The 7879-nt window shown below is 34.6% G+C and overlaps 2 long non-coding RNA genes across 4 annotated transcripts; both read right to left on the bottom strand.

The window, feature by feature from the left end:
- Positions 1–627: 627 nt before the first annotated feature.
- LOC103954202 lies at positions 628–4211 on the bottom strand. Its single transcript, XR_007252736.1, has 3 exons — positions 3907–4211; positions 1456–1528; positions 628–1136 (listed from the first exon to the last, which is right to left on the bottom strand). It is a non-coding gene; the product is annotated as an uncharacterized LOC103954202 (long non-coding RNA).
- A 203-nt stretch (positions 4212–4414) lies between these two features.
- LOC125470441 lies at positions 4415–6190 on the bottom strand. 3 transcript variants are annotated; one of them, XR_007252693.1, is made up of 5 exons: positions 5896–6190; positions 5663–5705; positions 5228–5433; positions 4980–5054; positions 4415–4718 (listed from the first exon to the last, which is right to left on the bottom strand). It is a non-coding gene; the product is annotated as an uncharacterized LOC125470441 (long non-coding RNA). The 3 variants fall into 3 exon arrangements; XR_007252694.1 differs by lacking the exon at positions 4980–5054; XR_007252692.1 differs by lacking the exon at positions 4415–4718 and having other exon boundaries at positions 4844–5054.
- Positions 6191–7879: the final 1689 nt, after the last annotated feature.

Here is a 7879-nt window from a genome sequence, read left to right on the forward strand (position 1 = left end):
GTGTATACAAAACTCATTTATCTAAAAAATTTAACAAGTTTTGTTCAACAAAAAAAATTAAAGTTACGGATTTGAGTGCTTTTATCGTAAGTTTTTTGACATAGCAAATCCAACCTTTCCTAAGATTTTGATGGATTTCATTTTTCTCAATTCTATGATGATGTTAACACTCAAAATTTGCAAGTTAACAAATTAAATACTAAATCCTTAATGGGATTGGAATATGGATTAAAATTAGATCTGGCAAATTCTTACACGACACGTTACATACATAACACGTAAACGACACGAAAATAACAGGTTTTGAGTCAACATGATAACTAATCGGGTCGTTGTCGAATCACACTATAAGAACCCATTAATAATAGGCTTACACGAAGATGACATGCGGGTAATCCGTTTCGACACGTTAAGAAAAGAGTTACTTTGATGATTTTAATTTTTTATACTAAAAAAACTTACTATAAAATACAATAGCCATAAAGTATGCAAGAATTTGTACCCGTGCGTTGCTGCATGGTTGAAAATTATATGAAAGATTATGCAACTGCAATCTTCATAAACAATGTTCAAGTAAAAAATTGAGTTACGAACTCTAATACAATTTATACACAACATCATCATGAATGAAATAAATTTAAATATCTAAAGAGAATTCTATTTCTTCAAAGTAGAAAGGGGAAAATAATTGTTCACTTAAAAAGTTGGAGCAACGATAACTGCATCAAGTACAAATGTAATATTTGAGGAGATACCGGCCAAATAAAGTTTACTACATTCTTAGCCTTTTCAAGTTCTACATGCAACGAACGTAAATAGATACCAGACTTGCTCCGAGGTTGAGCTGTATCCAAAGAAGGGAAAATTGACATTATTTTGCAATAAATTGCAAAAAACGCCTTGCACAACCCTCCATGCTGCAGAAGAAAACAAAGACAGCCAACCAACGATGTACGATGATAAAACCATAAGACAAAGTCTAAAGGTGACAGTGATCCGAAAAAAAAATATGCACAATAACTTCAAAATTGAGTTTTGGAGAGAGAGAGGGAGAGGTGAAGTCATCTTGTAACCAGAGACCAAATCTTTTTTTTTTCTTTTCTGATTACCCTGGTGGCAATTTGACTTGAGGAATCCTAAAATCAAACCATATAAAGTTCAATCAAATTTCAGCACAAAATATTAATTAGAAAAGCCCTAAAGTGGGAGCGAAAAACATTGAAACTTACCTAGTGTGATGTGTAAAGTTTCAGCATCTGCTTGTGAAAAATATATTGTTGTGACATGTCATATGCTAATCTCAGCTTCTCAGAAGTGACATCAGCAATTGACCGTTAGGTAGGTAAAATTCATACGATATCTTACAAACCATGAGATAAATTATTGCATCAACATTGTATGCTAAAAGAAAACTCATGTTTCTATACAAACCCAAAGTATGATTTTTGCATACACCTTCCTGGATTCATTCTTCGGATGAGTGTCTCGTACTGATCATCCATGTTATGTGAAAAGCTAATTCTAACTTCTGCACTAAGTCACAAAAAACCCAAAAAAAAAAAAAAAAAAATTTAGACAAAAAGGTTGGAAAGGATAAAAAAGAACAAATTGGAGAGATGAAAAAATTCTAACCAATCGAGAAAAGATACTTTTAAATCCCAGAAAAAAAAAAACTTAAGAGAAATTTGAAAAAAATAAAGAAAAAGAAAGAGAACATAATTTTAATCATTTTCCAGTCTTTCAATTGGAATTACATAGAAAATTTACTAAAAATCCTAGATTCCATCACGAAAATGAATTACAAAGTAACGCAGAAGCAAACAGACAACAGAAATCAAAGAAAGGAACACGTAAGAACCGAAACGATAAAAACAACACATACTCATTTCAAAGCCCCAAAATCTGCAAAGACCAAAATTCCATTCCTTGCAAAACCCCAAAATTAGAAAATTAGAAAAATCGTATTTGATAACAATGAAGAAACCCCCAAATTTCTAGTTAAAACAAAATTAATACAACCACTGCAAAAAATAATCAGACAATAAAAACTGAAATTCATAAAACATTTATGTAAGTAGAGAAACTATCTGCGAAAAAAGAGCAGAGGAAAAGTACGAGTGGAATCCGTTAAAAAACCACATTTAAAGATAATGGTGTTAACATACATCAAAATTTCATGCTGCAACGCTTTGCACTCTTTATTGTTAACACCTAAAGTGGTGGCAATGTATTTGTAAACACGAAAATTTTGTAACAAATGAAACGAGAACACGTGCACAAAGTAGATTGATATTGATGAATTTGTAGGGTTACAATCTCTGTTTACAATTTTCCTCTGATTCATTCTTTAAATTTGATGTAGATGTGTAGGTTGTTGATCCAAGGGTCGCAATAATTTGATCTTGGACAAACGATTGAACGATTCTTTCAAGTTTTGAGCTTGAAACAATGCATGGATAGTCTTCACCTCAGGTTTAGGGTTGCAGCAAAGGTAGCATTGATCTAGGATTTCGTTGATTTAAGGATCTTGGCAACTTGATCTTGAATCGAACGTCGTTACAAGTTTTGAGCTTGTAACAAAGTCTTGAAGGAATCAGCACAAGTGCTTATTGATTCTTCAAGGGTGTGCTTTAGCTTTGGTCGAAAGAAAGTTTCGGCTTTGGTTGTGCGTTATTTGAAGAGAGTTTTGGCAGCATATTAGTCTTCAAATATTTGACAGAGGTTCTCATTTTGTGGGAATTTCAACCCTTCAATCTAGAAATTATCGACCTTAAATGTAGAAATTGTCGACCTTATGCTTGTCTGAGAACCTTGTATTTATAAACTTTTCAAAGTTTGCCTTTGGATGGATTTGGCTTTGATTTGTGCCTTGATTCTTCCATGGGAGAATTTAGGCATGTTTTGTGTCTTAATTTCCCCTTGCTTGGTCGAATTATATGGCTTTCTTGCCTATTTTGTGAGCACTCTTCAATTTTTGCTTGTTTTGTGAAGATGCTTTAGCTTTCTTTCCCGTTTTGAGACCAATTTGGGTCCCTTGCTGATTTTAAGGAGATTTCTTCCCCTTTTGCTGACTTTTGGGAAGGTTTTGAGCTTCCTTTGCTTGATTTGTGCCACATGTCATTAATGACTTATCTATTTGTGATGAGTCATATGCCATGTAAAGCTTTGTGATGCATCATTTGAAGTAAATTGGTATCTGGATTTGTTATTTTTGGTTAAGTTTTAGTAATTTGTGTGCACCATCCATTTGTATTTATAGTAATTACCTGCACAAACCTCAATCACCTTACAATATATCACTATTCACATATAGTTCATACAAAATGGCACATTGTGACCTCTCTTTGGCCAGCAACAGTTTTCCGAAAAGAAATCAACTATTACTATTGTTAATTATCAATCTGTTTGGCCAATTCATTGAATACACTACACCAAAAATTTCACAATTCATTGAATTTACATACAATTGGGAGAAGTACAAAAACAAAGACAACGGCAAAAATTATCACCATAAGAATTACACTATGAAAATCTAGAGACCAAAATCCTTGTGACCAGAATTTAATCACATTAAGAGATACACTTTCGGTTCCAAAACAAATTTTCCTAAGCAAATTAAACGCAAAAGAAAGGGGATAAAAGAATTATCCAGAAAATACAGGAAATGGTTCAATTTTTATAGGAAACAAGTCTCCGATAAACAAAATTAAATTAAATCATGGCAATTGAAAACCCCAACAAAGAAAAAAGGAAAAAGCAAACGAAACGATCATTTTTCTAAACGGGAAATCAAAATTGAAGAGAAATCCAACACAACAAACCAACAAATTCAAGAATTTTCACACACAAATTGCAGAAAATAAAAACGAAAAAAAAAATTAAAAGAGAGGGAGAAATAATGCATACCAAGGAAGAGAAAAAGCTAGAACCGACCATGCCATGGTATACATTGTATGATATCTCAATTTTCAATACCAATTGCTTTTCTCAAATCCAAACGTCTCTCTCTGGTCCTCCCTCCAATCCCAAAGTCCTCTCACCAGCACAGCACATGGTAACACGAAATTAATTTATTCATGATTACTCAAGGGTAAATTATATTTTACCCTCTTAGGTTTAGGATTAATTTCAATTTTTAACATCTTTAAAACATTTCAATTTCATACATTTACTTATCATTTTATTTCAATTTCATACAACCGTTAGAAAATATGTTAAATTAATCGTTAAATGATGACGTGGTTGTCACGAGGCTAAACACTTAATAAAAAATAAATTAAAATATAAACATAATTAACTAAAGAAAAGAAAATAAAATTAAAAAAAAAAAACATGAAATTGTCTTCTCCGACCCACCCCCTTCTCCCATCCCATCACCCCTCCCAAAAATCCCCCATCACCCACCCCCAAAAATCCCACCCAAGCCCACCCCCTCCGTCGGTGGGACCTAGACCTGACGGGCTAGAGTTTGAACTTGACTCCTTCGTCGTCGTCTTCTGCAGCAAAACCATTGGCGATGTCGATTTTCCCCAATACTTGAAGTTGGTGCAGAGGGACCCGCAAAACAGCCTCTTCCACTTCAAGACCAACTCCTTCAAACGATCGCAGAGCGTCCGATACCCACTCATGCAAACTGGTTGTTGCTGCCTTCCCAATGGGGGTAAGCCGACAAGAGCCTGCTTCGGCCTGTCAGGTCTAGGTCCCACCTCGGGAGCGCGCTGGTTAAGAAGAAGATAGAGAAGTGCATGAGATTAAGGTTAGGGTTAGAGAGAGAGAGAGAGAAAAAAAAAAAAAAAAAAAAAAAAAAAAAGAAGAGTAGAGGAAGAAGCTTGGGTGGGCTCAGTTGGGATTTTTGGGGGTGGGCTCGGGTGGGATTTTGGGGTGATAAGTAAATGTATGAGATTGAATATGTTTTAAAATGTTATAAGAAATTGAAATTGACCCTAAACCTAAAGGAGTAAAATATAATTTTCCCTTACTCAAATCCCAAGTTGGGTAAGTGACTATAAATTCTTGAGGCATCTAGTGACGAAGAGAAAGACGATCGCTCTTACCTTCAAAATAGCCATGTTAGGTCATTGTCAAAATTATATCCACTTTTATCATATTTATAAAACTCTAAATAAAAGATTATGAAACATTATGTTATTTACATGCACCAACATGCAGGAAAAACATATGGTTTCATATTCCAAGAGAAAAATAAGTCAAGGAAAAGCCTCAATACCTAACCTTGATGGTAGCTGCTCAGTATAGCATCTGATCGTCTCAAGGACCTCTTTGAAACCGTCGTGGAAACATGTAGTTGGGAATCTGGATGACAGCCTAGAACAGTATTGTATCTCAAAGCCTGATATTCCTAAAACCTGTGTCAGCTTTAAAAAATCTAACTATTTCTTGAATCACCAGCTACCATTCTTTAAAAACAGTTTCCTGGAAACCAAGATCATTCAAACGTCACTATTATTAAACCTATTAGCAAGAACAAAGATTCTTAAACTTCCTATTTCCATATATGAATTTAAGGAGGAGAGGAAAACAGAGTTATGCATTAATGTACTAAATGGAAACTAAACAAAGTGTTGTATTCAACTTTCACAATTATAAAAATTAAAAATTTGGTTCCACAATAGCCCCGAAGAGAGAAGCTGAAATTGCTCACCTTGAGTTACAAAAGCCCCAAAAAAAGGAAAATCCAGGGCCACCTAAAACCGAAAATAAAACCAAATTAAACATCCATATGCAGCCGAATTAAGCACCCACATGCAGAATCCGAGGGTACAAACAAAACCCCCAAAATCACAAAAAAGAAATTTGAATAGAACACCCATATGCAAATCCAAAATCACAGAAAAGAAATTGAAACATCTATATTGAGAAAGCCGTAAAACTCACCAGGAAACGCTAGCTTTTCTGGGTACAAAATTTCTCCGAATCCAACTAAAGAACCGAAGAAACTTCTACAGATTGGGTGGTTTTTCAGCAAGAAAGTGTGGTTGGTAATTTGTGAGACAAAGATCGCAAGGTCGGAGAGGGAGAGAACGTGGCATTTGAGAGCGAAAGAAATCGAGGATCGAGATCGAGGGCGACATAAGCAGGGAATTGCGAGGGAAAAAGTGGAAACGGAAGGAAAAGTTGAGAAGTAGTTGATGCAGTGCGATGAGCAACACGTGGACAAACACGTAATGGAGAAGAAACGGAGGGCATTTACGCCAATGAAAATGACAGAAGCTGAAACTGATCAACAAGTGGAGAAGAAGGGCAAAGCTGTCTTTTTACTGTTAAAAAAAAGAAAAAAGGGCAGATAACAAAGGAATTGGAAGGCTTTTTCACCCGTTTACTGTTAATAAATAGTGATTTTGTATTGAGTTTTAGTATACGGATGATATAATGTATATATTGTATATTAAATATGTATTATTACCTATTTATATAAATTTAAAAAGAAGTTTAATTAATTTATTTATTTTATAGTATACTATAGGCAAAGAGTGAAATAATAAAAAAAATTAGAAAACACATTAAAGCCTAACGAAAATATTGTCAATATAACTCCTGAAGATAATATCCCAAGCCAAAATTCTAATACTATTTCCCTTGGTGATTGGTGAAAATTGAAGGGTTTTGAAAAATGTGCAAGGTTCCACAACCTTGATACGCAACTCCCTTCATTTCACATATCCTTCAGCATTTGGTATTTTATAGTAATGTACTAATGTTTTTTTCATTAGGCTCTTATTAATTTTAATTTTTTATGTTTTGAAGTAATATTTATGTGACAATAAGGTATGCGTATACTAATTTAGTATTATGCTTTCCATTTTTCTTGGGTCAAATTATGTTTTTCATTTTCATTATTTATTGATTTAAAATATATTTTCTTTAATAGGTAACGTGTCGGGTCATATTACCCGTTTACTTTAACGGATGCAACGTCTAATTGGAATGAAATGGACTCAAAGATTTAAGTGGGTCTCCCTCAAAATTGGGGCACTATGTGCTCGGATTATATTGATTTCATGACTAAAAATAGCGTTCGGCTAGTACATAAACTTTTTTTTTTAGTCGTCTGACCGCAATACAAGAGGTTCCAACCCTTTTATATAAGTCATCAATGAACCCCCCAACCTTGGGTTCTCCCAACTCGGTATTTTATACGCCACCTATGTAGACTAGCATACTTAAACATTTCCACCTACCAACCAAACATTTGGTGGTGGAATCACATGTGTTTAGTCGAAATGGCGGGTGCGAGCTGAGCGGCACTCGGCCTTAGTTTTCCAACCCTATCCATCTAAGTGTCTTTCTAACCACCTTTACATCCCATCTTAGGTCTCGACCAGTAACAGGAAGTTGCCATGTAGCCTGATTGACATCTGGGTAGCTTTGTTCTTAAAGACTTATGCCAAAAAGCTTTCTGATTGCTCACATGTCTCTGGAATCATAAAGCTCTTTACATATGCTAGTTGGGCTAAGCTCATAACTAGTAGGCTATAGCGCTCGAGGGTATCCTCTTCAAGGCCCTTAGGCCTACGTCTACCCAATCTCCTTGGGCTTTTCGTGGCTTTCCTCTTAGCATGCACCATGGGCCTAAAAGAGCCAACTTTAACAGATGATATACTCCACCACCTTCAATCATAATTGAGATAATAATACCATAAACACCGAACTTTTTCATAAGTTTAGAAATAAACGATACTACATTGAAGTTGAACAAGCATTATAGATCATGGCTCAAAAATGCAAATGTGTGAAATTTTTTTTCTTTTCAATATAAACTTTTAAACAACACCATGCATGCAAAATGGTGATTTAACTACATCGTGCTCAATGGAAAGCACACAAACAGAAATTAAAGAATAACAAACACAAGCTAAAA

The sequence above is a fragment of a genome, unplaced genomic scaffold, assembly GCF_019419815.1.
Source record: "Pyrus x bretschneideri cultivar Hongxiangsu unplaced genomic scaffold, Pyrus_bretschneideri_v1 Contig5, whole genome shotgun sequence".
NCBI lineage: Eukaryota > Viridiplantae > Streptophyta > Magnoliopsida > Rosales > Rosaceae > Pyrus > Pyrus x bretschneideri.